This window comes from Triticum aestivum, chromosome 2D (assembly GCF_018294505.1).
Source record: "Triticum aestivum cultivar Chinese Spring chromosome 2D, IWGSC CS RefSeq v2.1, whole genome shotgun sequence".
NCBI lineage: Eukaryota > Viridiplantae > Streptophyta > Magnoliopsida > Poales > Poaceae > Triticum > Triticum aestivum.
In genome coordinates this window covers 190,099,153-190,118,597 of record NC_057799.1, presented here as the reverse complement: position 1 = coordinate 190,118,597, position 19,445 = coordinate 190,099,153, and positions in this window count along the sequence as shown.

Here is a 19,445-nt window from a genome sequence, read left to right as displayed (position 1 = left end):
ACGTGGTTTGGATTGAGTGATTCATGACAGTTGTGAGTGTTATTATAAACTAAGTGTTTACTTAAGGTGGTTACTTTAACACACATCTGGGTGGATTGGTTTGTGGGCACCTGGGGAAATCCAGTGCTGTCCAAAGGAGAATCCCGGGGTATCCGTGTGATTTTTCCTATGGTTCACCACCCAGGCTCAAAGGGATCATTATGTTATTCATGCTGGAAACTTCCGTGTGCAGCCACAAGCCATTATGGGCTCTGGCATAGTTGAGTAAGTTGTGGGAATCCTTTCCATGATGGTCTAGCAGATGTAGGGGATTGTAGGTGTACCGACCTATCTATCGGTTAAGGGGACGTCTTCGGAAAGACTGTGTCTCGGTCATCCGTTTCTCAAACATCATGTAGTGCGAGAAATACAACGGAGGAGATCGAGTCTTGTGGGGAAAAGTGTGCAAACCTCTGCAGAGTGTACAAACTAATCATGGTTAGCCGTGTCCCCGAATATGGACATCTTAAGTATCTCGTGCTTGAATTACTATGTTCATCTCATCACTTTACTTAATTAACTTGTTGGGTTAATGCTTATTAATTTGGGATTGAGATGGGGTTACCATTCTCAATGTTTTCAACAAACTTTGTAGTTAAATAAAATATATTCCTTTGCAGTAGGGAAAAACTAGCTTTATGCAAATGCTAACCAAAGAGCCTCCACCAGCCAAATATGCATATAGTTATAGCTGTTACTTGTTCATTGCTCTATAGTGTTATCTTGCCAGCATATTCCATGTGCTGACCTACACAGGCTGCAACGTATTAAGTTGCAGAGTTTTCAGACGAAGAGTAAGGTGCGCTAGGTCATTGTCATGCACTCAGCTATGCCGTTGGAGTTGATGGACTCATTTACCTTCGAAGCTTCCGTAGTTATCTTATTTTAGATGGCCTTCAGCCATATTATTGTAATAAGTACTCTCTTTGAGTTATTCGATGTAATAAGTGTGTGATTGCACTCTGTTATAAATCTTCGAGTACTGTGTGTGTCAGCATTACCGATCCAGGGATGACACTTATGCACAGAGATTTGACCGTTTTAGGTCTGATCGCTACAGACCGGTATCAACTGGGCTACACCTGACTTCCAGCTGATGGATAATCAAGAAGTTGAAGAGGAAGAAGAGGCACAGGATGATCCGGAGGCTTCAACCCGCCAAAACTCACGAGCCGTTTTATTAATCATAGCACTTTGATGTTTACGTCTCAAAAACACTTATCCTCTTTGGGCCATCGGATGCCTTGTAATATGCTAGTTAAAATCTGATCTGCCGTGCCATCGTGCACATTTTGTTTGCATAACACTGCTGATCCGTCAATTGAAGATCTGCCACATATGCTCATAATATCATCAAGTATGCAGATCAGATTTATTGTTTTTCCTGCACACAAACAGATCACAAGTGCCCTGGCAGTTTATCCCAGGGCGGGTCACAATACCCCATATAAAAACCACTGGTGACTACAATAGTCCATAACCAGGGCCGGTTTAATCACAACCTCATATAATCAATAACAAAATATCATAACTGTGACATTTGCTCACACTGCCGGCTTATCATACCTGTGCAGTAAGGGTTACAACCCAAAAATTGAGAGCACAACACCCTGTTCAATTGATTCATACCGCCGGCTCATAACGCCATATGCAGCAAGGGGTAACATCCCAAAGCTTAGAGCTAGTACTCTAAGCACAAGATCATCATATGCCGGCGACTCAAAGTCCAAAGCCAGGCCAGGTTAACAAACGCCGGATAGATTCATATATGAACCATAAAGCAATATAGCCCTCATCGGTTTTCAACCATGTATTAACACATCCTAAGAGATGAATCTAAAAAATGTTCAAATCAAATATAAATCAAAAAACAAGGCTTTCATAGGCCGCCAAGCCTTAGAGTCAAGTGTTGTTCAAGGGCTGCAAAGCTGCTGAGTTAAACCTTCATTCAAACCTTGTAAGCCTGGCCTCACATGACCAATCACCGTTTTAACTCTGACAAGTTCAGGGTCTTTATAAGATTGACTGTCAAGAGTACGACTGATACGTCTTCGTTGTATCTATAATTTTTGATTGTTCCATGCCAATATTATACAACTTTCATATACTTTTGGTAACCTTTTATACTATTTTTGGGACTAACATATTGATCCAGTGCCCACTACCAGTTCCTGTTTGTTGCATGTTTTTTGTTTCACAGAAAATCCATATCAAGCGGAGTCCAAACGGGATAAAAACTTACGGAGATTTTTTTGGAATATATGTGATTTTTGGGAGGAAGAATCAACGCGAGACGATGCCCGAGGGGGCCACGAGGCAGGGGTGCGCGCCCCAGGGGGGTGAGTGCCCCTGACCCTCGTGGCCACCCCGTAAGGAAGTTGGTGCCCTTGTTTTGCCGCAAGAAAGACAATATCCAGATAAAGACCGTGTCCAAATTTCAGCCCAATCGGAGTTACGGATCTCAGGGAATATAAGAAACGGCGAAAGGCCAGAATCTGGAACACAGAAACAGAGAGATTCAGAGAGACAGATCCAATCTCGGAGGGGCTCTCGCCCCTCCCATGCCATGGAAGCCAAGGACCAGAGGGGAAACCCTTCTCCCATCTAGGGGGAAGGTCAAGGAAGAAGAAGAAGGGGCTCTCCCCCCTCTCTTTCGGTGGTGCCGGAACACCGCCGGGGGCATCATCGTCATCGCAATCTACACCAACACCTCCGTCATCTTCACCAACATCTTCATCACCTTCCCCCATCTATCTATAGCGGTCCACTCTCCCGCAACCCGTTGTACCCTCAACTTGAACATGGTGCTTTATGCTTCATATTATTATCCAATGATGTGTTGCCATCCTATGATGTCTGAGTAGATTTTCGTTGTCCTATCGGTAATTGGTGAATTGCTATGATTGGTTTAATTTGCTTGTGGTTATGTTGCTGTCCTTTGGTGCCCATCATATGAGCGCGCGCGTGGATCACACCATAGGGTTAGTTGTATGTTGATAGGACTATGTATTGGAGGGCAAGAGTGACAGAAGCTTCAACCTAGCATAGAAATTGATGCATACGGGATTGAAGGGGGACCAATATATCTTAATGCTATGGTTGGGTTTTACCTTAATGAACGTTAGTAGTTGCGGATGCTTGCTAATAGTTCCAATCATAAGTGCATAGAATTCCAAGTCAGGGATGACATGCTAGCAGTGGCCTCTCCCACATAAAACTTGCTATCGGTCTAGTAAAGTAGTCAATTGCTTAGGGACAATTTCGCAACTCCTACCACCACTTTTCCACACTCGCTATACTAACTTTATTGCTTCTTTACCTAAAACAGCCCCTAGTTTTTATTTACGTGCTCTTTATATTCTTGCAAACCTATCCCGTTACACCTACAAAGTACTTCTAGTTTTATACTTGTTCTAGGTAAAGCGAACGTCAAGCGTGCGTAGAGTTGTATCGGTGGTCGATAAAACTTGAGGGAATATTTGTTCTACCTTTAGCTCCTCGTTGGGTTCGACACTCTTACTTATCGAAAGAGGCTACAATTGATCCCCTATACTTGTGGGTTATCAAGACCTTTTTCTGGCGCCGTTGCCGGGGAGTTATAGCGTGAGGTGAATATTCTCGTGTGTGCTTGTTTGCTTTATCACTAAGTAGTTTTTATTTTGTGCTCTTGTTTTCTATCTTTAGTTATGGGTAGGAAACGCAAAATACCAAAAAAATTAGTGGTACCTACTGAACCAATGGTTGAAGAACCACTCAAAATCTATCACACTACTGAAGCTTTTTACTTGGATCATCTTCGATCCCTATGTGCTCGGGCTGAAACCCCAACTAGCTTAGTTGAGGGCAAATCTTTAGATGAGCATGCTTGTTATGTGCGACACCGCATATCTGAAAAAGGGAAACTTTTACTGGATCAAATTCATCGTTTGCAGTGCTATGCTTGGAATTTATGTGAAATATATGATTGTACTTGTTGTTCTAAAGACCCTAAGAAACACCTTCCTTACCAATGTGAGTTTAGTGATAATGGAATCGTATCTTCGTATACTAAGGGTGTTTATAATTACTATGATGTTCAACAAATTGAAGAATTTGTTGCTTTTAGGGGTACTTGTGAAATTGCTTCTTTTATTGAAGAGTGTGATACTACTCTCTACAAATCTGAAAATTTGGCCATACTTAAATATTGCTATGATAATTATGCTTCTAATCCTTATATTAAACCATATATTGAGGACTCCTCCGCTGTCCAAGAAGAGACTAATATTTTGCAGGAGTCTATGGAAGAAGAAATTAATGACATTGTGAGCTCATTGGATGAAAAAGATGAGGAGGAGAGCGAAGAACAAAAGGAGGAAGAGCGGATTGATCACCCGTTCCCACCATCTAATGAGAGTAACTCTTTATCCCATACATTGTTTAATTTCCCTTCGAATTTACCGAAGGATGAATGCTATGATGATTGTTATGATCCCGTTGATTCTTTTGAAATATCCCTTTTTGATGATGCTTGCTATGCTTGTGGCCAAGATGCCAATATGAATTATGCTTATGGAGATGAACTTGCTATAGTTCCTTATGTTAAACATGAAATTGTTGCTATTGCACCCACGCATGATAGTCCTATTATCTTTTTGAATTCTCCCGACTACACTATATCGGAGAAGTTTGCCCTTATTAAGGATTATATTGATGGGTTGCGTTTTACTACTACACATGATGATTTTGATAGATATAATATGCATGTGCTTGCTGCTCCTACTTGCAATTATTATGAGAGAGGAACTACATCTCTGCCTCTCCATGTTTCCAATATGATAAAATTGCAAGAAACTGTTTATACTATGCATTGGCCTTTACTATGTGTGCATGAATTGTTCTTTTATGACATGCCGATGCATAGGAAGAGAGTTAGACTTCGTTGTTGCATGATATATGTTACTTTGTGCTCACTATCACTACTAAATCACAAATGATTGTTAATTAAAATTGTCTTTGATATACCTTGGGATCCGGGTGGATCCATTACTTGAGCACTATATGCCTAGCTTAATGGCTTTAAAGAAAGCGCTGCCAGGGAGACAACCCAGAAGTTTTAGAGAGTCATTTATTTCTGTTGTGTGCTTTTATAAATTTTAAAAACAAAAATAATGTGCCAAGATTTGCCTTTAGGATGTTTACATTGCTTGTTGGTTTGTGCGGTGCAAAACAGGCACTTTGGCTGTAGTGCGCGATTTTACATTTTTTACTTGAACGTCAAACGGTTCCGAAACTTTTTGCACTATCTTTCTATACAAATTGTTTATTTCTCCTAAATTTTTTCAGAATTTTTGGAGTACCACAAGTATGGTGAATGTTCAGATTACTACAGACTGTCCTGTTAAAGACAGATTCTGTTTTTGATGCATAGTTTGCTTGTTTTGATGAAACTATCAATTTCTATCAGTGGATTAAGCCATGGAAAAGTTATATTCCAGTAGCTACAATGCAAAAACAAAATATGAATTGGTTTGCAACAGTACTTAGAGTAGTGATTTGCTTTATTATACTAACGGATCTTACCAAGCTTTCTGTTGAGTTTTGTGTGGATGAAGTTTTCAAAGATCGAGGAGGTCTCGATGTGAGGAGGAGGAGAGGCAAGAGCTCAATCTTGGGGATTCCCAAGGCACCCCAAGTAAATATTCAAGGAGACTCAAGCGTCTAAGCTTGGGGATGCCCCGGAAGGCATCCCATCTTTCTTCAACAAGAATCAGTATGTTTTCAGTTTCGTTTCGTTCATGTGATATGTGCAAATCTTGGAGCGTCTTTTGCATTTAGTTTTAACTTTTATTTGATGCACCATGCTGGTGTGAGATAGTCCTTGGTTGATTTATAGAATGCTCTTTGCACTTCACTTATATCTTTTGAGTATGGCTTTATAGAATGCTTCATGTGCTTCACATATATCATTTGAAGTTTGGATTGCCTTTTTCCCTACACATAGAAAACCGCCATTTGTAGAATGCTCTTTTGATTCACTTATATTTGTTACAGCATGGGCATATATTTTGTAGAAACAATTAAACTCTCTTGCTTCACTTATATCTATTTAGAGAGTTGACAGGAATTGGTCATTCACATGGTTAGTCATAAAATCCTACATAAAACTTGTAGATCACTGAATATGATATGTTTGATTCTTGCAATAGTTTTGCGATATAAAGATGGTGATATTAGAGTTATGCTAGTGGGTAGTTGTGGATTGTAGAAATACTTGTGTTGAAGTTTTTGCTTCCCGTAGCATGCACATATGGTGAACCGTTATGTAACGAAGTTGGAGCATGAGGTATTTATTGATTGTCTTCCTTATGAGTGGCGGTCGGGGACGAGCGATGGTCTTTTCCTACCAATCTATCCCCCTAGGAGCATGTGCGTAGTACTTTGTTTCGATGACTAATAGATTTTTGCAATAAGTATGTGAGTTCTTTATGACTAATGTTGAGTCCATGGATTATACGCACTCTCACCCTTCCATCATTGCTAGCCTCTTCGGTACCGTGCATTGCCCTTTCTCACCTCGAGAGTTGGTGCAAACTTTGCCGGTGCATCCAAACCCTGTGATACGATACGCTCTATCACACATAAGCCTCCTTATATCTTCCTCAAAACAGCCACCATACCTACCTATCATGGCATTTCCATAGCCATTCCGAGATATATTGCCATGCAACTTCCATCATCATCATATACATGACTTGAGCATTTATTGTCATATTGCTTTGCATGATCGTAAGATAGCTAGCATGATGTTTTCATGGCTTGTCCTTTTTTTGATGTCATTGCTAGGCTAGATCATTGCACATACCGGTACACCGCCAGAGGCATTCATATAGAGTCATATCTTTGTTCTAGTATCGAGTTGTAATATTGAGTTGTAAGTAAATAAAAGTGTGATGATCATCATTATTAGAACATTGTCCCATGTGAGGTTATCAAAATAAAAGTGGCCAAAGAAGCACAAAAAAAATAAAAGAGGCCAAAGAAGCCCACCAAAAAAACAAAAAAAACAAAAAAATGAGAGAAAAAAAAGAGAAGGGGCAATATTACTATCCTTTTACCACACTTGTGCTTCAGAGTCGGACCATGTTCTTCATATAGAGAGTCTCTTGAGTTATCACTTTCATATACTAGTGGGAATTTTCATTATAGAACTTGGCTTGTATATTCCAACGATGGGCTTCCTCAAATGCCCTAGGTCTTCATGAGCAAGCAAGTTGGATGCACACCCACTTAGTTTCAGTTTGAGCTTTCATACACTTATAGCTCTTAGTGCATCCGTTGCATGGCAATCCCAACTCCTCGCATTGACATCAATTGATGGGCATCTCCATAGCCCATTGATTAGCCGCGTCGATGTGAGACTTTCTCCCTTTTTTGTCTTCTCCACACAACCTCCATCATCATATTCTATTCCACCTATAGTGCTATGTCCATGGCTCACGCTCATGTATTGCGTGAAATTTGAAAAGGTTTGAGAACATCAAAAGTATGAAACAATTGCTTGGCTTGTCATTGGGGTTGTGCTTGATTTGAATATTTTGTGTGAAGATGGAGCATAGCCAGACCATATGATTTTGTAGGGATAACTTTCTTTGGCGATGTTATTTTGAAAAGACATGATTGCTTTAATAGTATGCTTGAAGTATTGTTGTCTTAATGTCAAAAGATAGACTATTGCTTTGAATCACTCGTGTCTTAATATTCATGCCATGATTACATTACATGATCAAGATTATGCTAGGTATCATTCCACATTATCTTTTTTTATCATTTACCTACTCGAGGACGAGCAGGAATTAAGCTTGGGGATGCTGATACGTCTCCATCGTATCTATAATTTTTTATTGTCCATGCCAATATTATACAACTTTCATATACTTTTGGTAACTTTTTATACTATTTTTTGGGACTAACATATTGATCTAGTGCCCAGTGCCAGTTCCTGTTTGTTGCATGTTTTTGTTTCGCAGAAAATCCATATCAAACGGAGTCCAGACGGGATAAAAACTTACGGAGATTTTTTTTGGAATATATGTGATTTTTGGGAAGAAGAATCAACGCGAGACGATGCCCGAGGGGGCCACGAGGCAGGGGGCGCTCCCCTGACCCTCGTGGCCACCCCGTAAGGCATTTGGTGCCCTTCTTTCGCCGCAAGAAAGCCAATATCCAGGTCAAGATCGTGTCCAAATATCAGCCCAATCGGAGTTACGGATCTCCGGGAATATAAGAAACGGTGAAAGGCCAGAATCTGGAACGCAGAAACAGAGAGAGACAGAGAGACAAATCCAATCTCGGAGGGGCTCTCGCCCCTCCCATTCCATGGAAGCCAAGGACTAGAGGGGAAACCCTTCTCCCATCTAGGGGGAAGGTCAAGGAAGAAGAAGAAGAAGAAGAAGAAGAAGGGGAGCTCTCTCCCCCTCTCTTTCGGTGGCGCCAGGGCCATCATCGTCATCGCAATCTACACCAACACCTCCGTCATCTTCACCAACATCTTCATCACTTTATCCCATCTATCTACAGTGGTCCACTCTCCCGCAACCCGCTGTACCCTCTACTTGAACATGGTGCTTTATGCTTCATATTATTATCCAATGATGTGTTGCCATCCTATGATGTCTGAGTAGATTTTCATTGTCCTATCAGTAATTGGTGAATTGCTATTATTGGTTTAATTTGCTTGTGGTTATGTTGCTGTCCTTTGGTGCCCATCATATGAGCGCGCGCGTGGATCACACCATAGGGTCGGTTCTATGTTGATAGGACTATGTATTGGAGGGCAAGAGTGACAGAAGCTTCAACCTAGCATAGAAATTGATGCATACGGGATTGAAGGGGGACCAATATATCTTAATGCTATGGTTGGGTTTTACCTTAATGAACGTTAGTAGTTGCGGATGCTTGCTAATAGTTTCAATCACAAGTGCATAGAATTCCAAGTCAGGGATGACATGCTAGCAGTGACCTCTCCCACATAAAACTTGCTATCGGTCTAGTAAAGTAGTCAATTGCTTAGGGACAATTTCGCAACTCCTACCACCACTTTTCCACACTCGCTATACTAACTTTATTGCTTCTTTACTTAAAACAGACCCTAGTTTTTATTTACGTGCTCTTTATATTCTTGCAAACCTATCCCGTTACACCTACAAAGTACTTCTAGTTTTATACTTGTTCTAGGTAAAGCAAATGTCAAGCGTGCGTAGAGTTGTATCGGTGGTCGATAAAACTTGAAGGAATATTTGTTCTACCTTTAGCTCCTCGTTGGGTTCGACACTCTTACTTATCAAAAGAGGCTACAATTGATCCCCTATACTTGTGGGTTATCAACGGCGAGTCATTCCAGGATTACCTGGGCAGAGTGGCCAACTTACAAAGGCAGGATAACCCGGATTGTTTAGTGAATACACCTAGCGTCCAAGCCTATTACAAGGGTCAACAAAGCTCTTGTCCATTAACAAAGAGCCCCCAAGTAATATTTCATTCCAGGCATATAAGCCGGATCAACAGGGTAGTCATAGCTATGCTCAATAAGCAAGAAGCCCCCAAGTATTTAGTAATTATGGCGTACAAGCCGGATCAAGAGGGTAGTCATAGCTATGCTCAATGAGCAGGAAGCCCCCAGGTGATCATATGAAGTGACAATAAAGACTCATTATTCTCAGAAATGAAACGACAGAGGCCCTGAATTATCAGGGATGCCGGCTTTATTATATTCATTATAATATATACATTGTCAAAATATATACATCACAAGAGCCAGTGGCTCAGGTGTAATAAGGCCGAAGATAAGCAATATTCCACGGCCGACGGGTCTCCTCCTCCGATGTGCGTGAGTCCTTGTGGTCTCGAACATTGATAAGGTAATATGACCCATCGTTCAGATTTTTGCTCACCACAAAGGGTCCTTCCCAAGGCGGGGATAGTTTGTGCATATCAGTTTGATCCTGGATAAGCCGGAGCACCAAATCGCCTTCTTGAAAGGTCTTGGTTTTAACTCGACGGCTATGATAATGGTGTAGATCTTGCTGGTAAATCACTGAACGAGCCGTCGCAAGGTCACACTCCTCACCCAACAGGTCATTAGCATCCTGACGTGCTTTTTCATTATCAGCTTCAACATAAGCCGCCACACGAGGCGAATCGCGACGGATGTCACTAGGGAGAACCGCCTCTGCTCCGTAAACCATGAAGAAAGGCATGTAACCCGTAGATCTGTTGGGGGTGGTATTGATGCTCCATAACACTGAGGGTAACTCCTCCACCCAACAACCCGGCGTCCTCTGCAAAGGGACCATAAGCCGAGGCTTGATGCCTCTCAAAATTTCTTGATTGGCTCTCTCAGCTTGACCATTGGACTGGGGGTGAGCCACTGATGACACATCAAGTCGAATATGCTCTCATTGACAAAACTCTTTCATAGCACCCTTGGACATATTGGTGCCATTATCTGTTATAATGCTGTGGGGAAAACCGAAACGGAAGATCACCTTTTTGATCAATTGAACCGTTGTGGCCGCGTCACACTTACTAACCGGCTCTCTTCAACCCACTTTGTGAATTTGTCAACCGCCACCAAAAGGTGGGTCTTTTATCCTTGGACCTTTTGAAAGGCCCAACCATATCAAGCCCCCAGACCGCAAACGGCCAATCAATTGGAATCATCCTCAATTATTGAGCCGACATGTGAGCCCGTCTTGAGAATTTCTGACAACCATCACATTTACTGACCAAATCCTCTGCATCAGCATGAGCCGTTAGCCAATAAAATCCATGACGAAAAGCCTTGGCCATGAGAGACTTAGAGCCGGCATGATGACCACAATCTCCTTCATGAATCTCTCATAGGATCTCACGACCTTCTTCAGGAGAGACACAACATTGAAACGCCCCCGTAATACTGCGATGATGCAATTCTCCATTGACAATAGTCATTGACTTAGACCGCCGGATTATCTGCCTGGCCAAAGTTTCATCTTTAGGTAACTCGCCCCAGGTCGTATACGCCAAATAGGGAACTATCCAATCAGGAATAGCATGAAGAGCCGCTACCAGCTATGCCTCTAGGTCAGGAATAGAAAGATCTTCCTCTGTAGGCAGTTTGACTGAAGGATTATGCAGAATATCAAGGAAAATATTGGGTGGTACCGGCTGATGCTGGGATCCCAACCTGCTCAAAGCATCAGCCGCCTCGTTTTTCCTTCGATCAACATGCTCCACTTGATAGCCCTTGAAGTGACTAGCAATAGCATCAACCTCTCGGCGATAAGCCGCCATGAGTGGATCCTTAGAATCCCAAGTGCCTGAAACTTGCTGAGCTACCAAATCTGAGTCACCAAAACACCTCACCCGGCTTAAGTTCATCTCCTTAGCCATCCAAAGACCATGGAGCAAGGCCTCATACTCAGCTGCATCTTTAGTACAAGGGAACAACAACCTTAAAACATAACAAAATTTATCACCTCGTGGGGAAGTCAAGATAACTCCAGCCCCCGAGCCTTCCAACTGCCTGGATCCATCGAAGTGAATAGTCCAATATGTGCTATCCGGCTTCTCCTCGGGCATATGCAGCTCTGTCCAATCATTTATGAAATCCACAGGTGCTTGAGACTTGATGGCTGTGTGAGGCATATACTTCAAACCATGGGTTCCAAGCTCAATGGCCCACTTGGCTACCCGACCTGTGGCTTCTCTGTTTTGAATAATATCCCCTAAAGGAGCAGAACTAACCACATTGATGGGATGACCCAGAAAATATTGCTTGAGCTTTTGACTAGCCATGAATACCCCATATACAAACTTCTGCCAATGCGGATACCTCTACTTGGACTCAATGAGCACCTCACTGATGTAATAAACCGGCCGCTGAACCGGATGCTCCTTGCCTGATTCCTTCCATTCCACCACAATTGCCACGCTAACAGCTCGGCTATTGGCAGCCACATACAACAACAAGGGCTTTTTATCAACGGGAGCAGCAAGAACCGGCGGCTCCGCTAACTATTTTTTCAAGGCCTCAAACGCCTGATTAGCAGCATCACTCCAGACAAAGTGATCTGTCTTCTTCATCATCTGGTACAGAGGGATAGCCTTTTCACCTAGCCGGCTTATGAACCGGCTTAAGGCCGCAATACGACCCGCCAGACGTTGAACATCATTAATACACGCTGGTTTAGCCAGGGAAGTGATAGCCTTTATTTTTTCCGGGTTAGCTTCAATACCCCTGTTCAGGAACCAGAAAGCCCAAAAGCTTGCCTGCTGGTACACCAAAGACACACTTGGCCGGGTTAAGCATCATCTTGTAGACCCAGAGATTGTCAAAGGTCTCTTTCAAATCATCTATCAGGGTTTCCTTCTTCCTGGATTTCACCACAATATCATCTACATAAGCATGAACATTACACCCAATCTGATCATGAAGGCAATTTTGCACACACCGCTGGTAAGTCGCCTGGGCACTCTTGAGCCCAAAAGGCATATACACATAACAGAAGGCTCCAAAAGGAGTGATGAAAGTTGTCTTTTCCTGGTCCTTAACCGCCATCTTGATCTGATGATAACCCGAGTAAGCATCCAGAAAGCTCAAACGTTCACAACCCATCGTAACATCAATGATCTGATCAATACGGGGAAGAGCAAAAAGATCAGTCGGACAGGCCTTGTTTAGGTTTGTGTAATCCACACACATACGCCAAGTACCGTTTTTCTTAAGTACCAGCACCGGGTTAGCCAACCACTCAAGATGAAAAACTTCAACAATAAACCCAGCCGCCAAGAGCCGGGCCACCTCTTCACCAATGGCCTTGCGCCTCTCTTCATTAAAACGGCAAAGGAATTGCTTGACCGGTTTAAACTTTGGATCAATATTAAGAGTGTGCTCAACGAGTTCCCTCGGTACACCTGGCATGTCTGAAGGTTTCCATGCAAAGATGTCCCGGTTCTCACGGATGAACTCGATGAGCGCGCTTTCCTATTTCTGATCCAGATTAGCACTGATACTGAACTCCTTGGACGAATCACCAGGAACAAAGTCAACTAGCTTAGGGTCATCAGCTGATTTAAATTTCAACAGGGGGTCATGCTTTGTGGTTGGCTTCTTCAGAGATGTCATATCTGTCGGGTCAACATTATCTTTGTAAAACTTTAACTCTTCTGTTGCACAGACAGGTTCAACATAATCAGCATCGCCTTCTTCACACTCCAAGGCTTTCTTGCGGCTTCCATGCACTGTGATAGTCCCCTTGTGACCCGGCATCTTAAGCTGCAAATAAACATAACAAGGCCTTGCTATGAACTTAGCATAAGCCGGCCGCCCAAACAGATCATGATAAGGGCTCTTGATTTTAACCACCTCAAAAGTCGATGTCTCAGATCTGGAATCATGATCATCACCAAAAGCAACTCCCAAAGATATTTTGCCCACTGGATATGCTGACATACCAGGCACCACACCGTGAAAAATAGTGTACGACGGCTTAAGATCTTTGCCAGTCAAACTCATACGACGGAAAGTTTCATAATACATAATTTTGATGCTGCTGCCCCCATCCATGAGTACCTTAGTAAATCGATACCCTCCAACCTGAGGCGCCACCACCAGAGCCAAGTGACCTAGATTATCAACCCGGGGCGGGTGATCCTCACGGCTCCAGAGAATAGGGTGTTCAGACCATCGCAAATAACGAGGAATCGCCGGTTCAACTACGTTCACTGCCCTTTTATGGAGCTTCTGATCCCACTTACACAAACTCTTGGTGAAAACGTGGTACTGTCCACTATTCAATTGCTTCAGGTTACTCTGATAACCAGACTGTTGCTGATTCCCCTCACCAGATTGTTGACAAAAACCACCCTGATTGCCATGGCCCTAGAAACCAGAGCTTGAACCGCCACCACCAAAGCCAGGTCCATGAGAGCCGGATCCTGAACCGCCATTCGGGCCATGATTGTTCTGGAAGAAATTAGAATTCCTATATTCCTTCATGATGAAGCAATCCTTCCACAGATGAGTAGCCGGCTTCTCGTGTGTACCATGCTTTGGACAAGGCTGATTGCCTCAAGGTTAAATTTCGGTCCTCCAAACCGGGCCGGCTTACCCTTGCGACGCTGATTATTATTCTGCATATTGCTATTAGCCACGAAGTCTAAATTGCCATCCGCATTGCACTTACCATTGCCACCTTGCCCCGCCGGGTTATGCTGCTGCCCTTTCGTATTGCCGCTCTTCTTTCCCTTACCCGGCTTCTCATCATCACACTCGGGGTCCTTGGTACCATCAGAGTCGACATACTTGACGAAAGCTACCATTAGCTCCCCCATGTCATTGCAGTGATGCTTAAGCCGCCGCAGTTTCTGCTTCAAAGTGAGGAAACAGCAGTTCTTCTCCAACATCAGGACTGCTGAACCGGCGTTGATGCTGTCTGACGAGTGGATAACAGCTGAGATCCGGCGTACCCAATGGGTTGTTGACTCGCCCTCGCCTTGGACACAAGAATCCAAATCAAGGATTGACATAGGCTGCTTGCACGTGTCTTTAAAGTTTTGGATGAAAGAAGCCTTCAATTCTGCCTATGATCTGATGGAGTTAGCGGGGAGCCCCTTCAACCAAGTACAAGCCAGCCCATCCAATAGCATGGTGAAGTACTTAGCACATGCAGCATCACTAACATCCAACATCTCCATGGCCATCTCATAACTCTCAATCCTAGCCTCAGGGGGCTGGTCTGCTGTGTAATTAGGCACCTTACGAGGACCCTTGAAATCCTTAGGTAAATGCTCGTTACGCAGAGCCGACACTAAACACGGCACACCCAAGGTTCTAGAGGTCACACTTGCCTCCACCGAAGCTGATGGATAAACCGGAGATTGTTGTTGAGCCGCCAACTGGGCCGCCTGCTCAGCCTCCCGACGCGCCCTGCCCTGATCCACCTCCACGCGCCTGGTCATGCCCACGAGGCTCACTGCTTGAAATGGTAGGCGACTCAATATGCCTGCTATAACTTCGACTCGGTCGAGGGGTTGAATGAATCCTCTCGCGGCTATAAGAATAAGCCGCCTGCTGAGCCACAGCTATCTGAAGAAGCTCTCTGGCCCTTCGTGTTTCTATCGCCGTTGGAGACTCGCCTTCAACTGGCAGAGCCGCCAACCGCGTTGCCGCAGCAATCATATTACCCAAAGGGTTAGAATAATGACCCGGAGGTGTGGGAACATGCTGAGGCAAAGTACTATTCAAACGTGGCGGGGCCATCGCACGTGGCTGAACCGGCACTCCAGTCCCAGGCGCTTCGACCTCCCGGTTCACCACCGGCGGGTCATTGGTCCCTGCTCCAGGTGTGTTGAAGAGGTTCCTCGGCTCATAAACCGGGGGTAGATGACTCCAGTGCCTCCTCCTCATGATCTCGTTTGAAGCGTTCTGATCCAATGTGGGCCGGAAGGACTCTGCCTGAATCCGTTGTGCCTGGGAGTCCAAAGCAGCCTGCTCGGTAGCCATCCTAGCATTCTCAGCCGCCAGCTCTTCCTTGGCTTGAGCTATCTCATCTCGCAGCTTCACCACATCCACCTTGTGTTGTTCCTAGTTGTTCGGGGTTACCTCCACCCCCATCAGAGTCGCCAAAGCCTCTAATAACTCTGTGAAAGCTTGAGCCGGCGGGCGCACAGTGCCGCTAGCACCAGCCACGGCCGCGGCCGTTGAGCTAGAGGTCATAGCCGCGACGGTTGTTGAACCAAGCGTCGGCTGTGTGCCAGCCATGTAGATCGCGACCCTATTCGGTGGCTCGTAGGGGTCCGGAATACTGTCACCATCGGAACAACCCCCAAGCCGACCGTCTTGCAATTGATACATTGAATTAGTCTCGCCTGTGGACAATTCGTCATCAGAGTAGATGGCCGTCTCACCACCAGACGCAGATCCTTCTCCAACTTCCACCCCATGGGTGAAACCAACAAAGGCACGCTTCATAGCGGGTTGAATCCGGGCGGGTCGTGCACGCTGAGCCATCTCGATGATGTCGGTGCAGGTGTCCGGCTCAGGGCCCGGTTCACCGATCTTGTCGATGAAGACGTGGATTCCGCCGAAGGGGACCCGGTACCCGTACTTGATTGAGCCGGCCTCGGGGCCCCAGCCTGCATCGTCGATGTAGAGCTTGCCGTGACGACTTTTGGTCATCCGGCCCACAGCGTATCCCTCGATCCCTTCGAAGTTGCCCTTGAAGAACTCGAAACCACCATGCGCCAGCCCCACGGTGGGCGCCAACTGTCGTGGAATTGTCACGGCAGATGTCCTAGCGGAAGGACTTAGTCGTGGAGCCATCGCATCTATGTTAGCTTAAAGAGGTTAATCGGGACAAAGGACACAAAGGGTTTATACTGGTTCGGCCCCTCGCGATGGAGGTAACAAGGCCTACTCCAGTTTGGGATTGTATTGCTTGGGTTTCTATTACCAGGGAGCGAATACGCTTGACCTAGTTCTTGATCTCTTCTTTCTTTTCCTAAGCCACCGCCGGGTCATCCCTTTATATACACAGGTTGACGCCCGACGGCTCACGGAGTCCCGGCCGGCACATACACAAGTGTCCAGCTCGGTGACTACCTACGCTTGCCTTACAAAACAAGTTATATACATATGGCGGTTCATCCTCTTGGGCCTCAAGTCGCCTCTGGGTCTTGGGCCGTCAACGGGCTTGCATGATCCGCCATCTTCATTGATGAGTCGCCAGTGGTATGACCCGGCCCCTTCTGGGCGGTTCATACCAAATAGTCATATCCCCAACAATATCAGATTCGTATTTGAGCAACTAAGTTTGGAATTACGAGTGGCATGTTGTTTAGCTTGATGGGTTGACGATGGTACTAAATATATGGGAATGTCTACATGCAAGTCGCCTGACTTTCGTCATTTGGGTCAGTCGACCATTTCAGGCGGTTGGATGAAGATCCTACATCTCCTAACCCTTCTTCTTCCTCGCCTCTTATTCTTCCCCTAAAGACCACCGCACGGGCCGCCAGCCGAACCACCGCCCCTGCCCTCCCTGAGCCGCCCACCACCTCTGGTCTTCCTCTGCCCCCGGCCATCCCTCTAGCTAACCCCACCCCTACACGCGTTGAGTTTTGCCTCCGGCGAGGCCCCACTATAGCCCGACGACAGCCCCCCACAACCACTGTCCCCACCCGAAAACCTAAGGTAGATAATGGGGCACCCTCCGGAGAGCCCCTTCCTTCCCTCCGACGAACTCCCAAAAATGGACTGACCCCAATTTGAAATTCAATCGACTGACATTTAAGCCAATGTGGAATATAAAAGGGGAAAACCATAAGCATTGCGAGTATAGTGGTGAGCGTGCCATGGCGGATCTGAAGGTGCAAATCGGACAAAGGCAACTTCGCAACCAATGTTTGGTTTCAACTAACAAGTAAGATTCTAAGCGATGGACAAGAAATCACAATGAAGCAGTGGCGATCTATTTTCTTGCTGAGATAAATAACTTGAGCAGATACGAAAGAGTACCGCCTCTGGTGTAGCGCAGTGTAAGCATCTGCTGAGGCATTGGGAGTGTTGTGGTAGCGATGGCCTTCGACGGCGTGGAAGAAGATCTTGGAGGGAAGATGATGGCGTCGTGGGAAATATCCCGGCATGGCGGATGAGATGGTCGTACGAGCGGCCTCGGCAAGGTGGACGATGGCGCCGATGAAGCGAGAGGACGCGATGCAAGGATCCTGGTCCAAAGCTGTGGATGAGAGAGGTCGGTCTCTTTTAATGGACGACGACGTCGAGGTATCAGCTCCGGCATGGTGGAGGAGGACAACGGTGGATGGGGTGGCAGACGGAGGAGACTGCAGTGGAGACGGTGTTTTGGCGCCCACAGAGTACGAATGGGGAAATGGAGGGCGAGAGGTAGGGGGAACCATGTCTTCAGGGCGCGCGTGTCTCAAATGCGAGGAAATTTACAAACTTGGCCCCTGTTTAAAATTTCCTACATCACAGCAATATTAGTCGGTTAGGATAGGATGGTAATCTCGCATTGATACGTCTCCAACGTATCTATAATTTTTGATTGTTCCATGCTGTTATATTATCATTCTTGGATGTTTTACCATCATCTTATATCAACTTTATATCATTTTTTGGGACTAACCTATTGACATAGTGCCCAGTGCCAGTTGCTGTTTTCTGCTTATTTTTTACACTCTAGGAAATCAATATCAAACGGAGTCCAAATGCAGCGAAACTTTTTGTGGATTTTTTCTGGACCAGAAGACTCCTGTTGGGCCAAGAAAGTACCTGAGGGGTGCTCCGAGGGGAGCACAACCCACCAGGGCGCGCCCATGTGGGTTGTGCCCACCTCGGTGGCCTCCCGTACCGCCTCTTTGCTCTATAAATACCCCAATATTCCAGAAACCCTAGGGGAGTCGACGAAAATCAATTCTAGCCACCATCACGGGGGGTTCATCATCCTCATTGGTGCCTCTCCGATGATGCGTGAGTAGTTCATTGTAGACCTACGGGTCCGTGGTTAGTAGCTAGATGGCTTCCTCTCTCTCTTTTGATTCTCAATACAATGGTCTCTTGGAGATCTATTTGATGTAACTCTTTTTGCGGTGTGTTTGTTGGGATCCGATGAACTTTGAGTTTATGATCAGATCTATGTTTTTATCCATGAAAGTTATTTGAGTTTCTTTGATCTCTTATATGCATGATTACTTATAGCCTCGTATTTCTTCTTCAAATCTTTGGTTTAGTTAGGCCAACTAGATCGATTTTTCTTGCCATGGGAAGAGGTGCTTTGTGATGGGTTCAATCTTACGATGCTTGATCCCAGTGACAGAAGCGGAACTGACATGTATGTATCATTGCTATTAAGGATAACAAAATCGGGTCTATTTCTACATAAATAGATCTTGTCTGAATCATGTCATCGTTCTTATTGCATTACCCCGTTTCTCCATGAACTTAATACACTAAATGCATGCTGGATAGTGGTCGATGTGTGGAGTAATAGTAGTAGATGTAGGCAGGAGTCGGTCTACTAATCTTGGACGCTGTCGGGGAAACGACACCTATGGGATCACAGGGAATCCCTACTATGGATGACGGGGCGCGGGGCTGTGGAAAGAGTGGGTTTAGAAGATCAACACAGGGGAATTTTATCCAGGTTCGGGCCGCAAGCGATGCGTAATCCTGCTTTGGTGTATATTTGGTGTTCTTGAGTTCTTGAACTAGCTGCGGTGCATCCTAGCCCAAAAAGTCCGAATCCTTCCTCAGTACGCCTCGGGCCTCCTTTTATACGTTAAAGGGGTCGCCACAGTGGCACACAAGAGGTGGAAAGTATGTACAGTGTACAAGTCTATCCCTGACATCGTGGGACAAAACACAT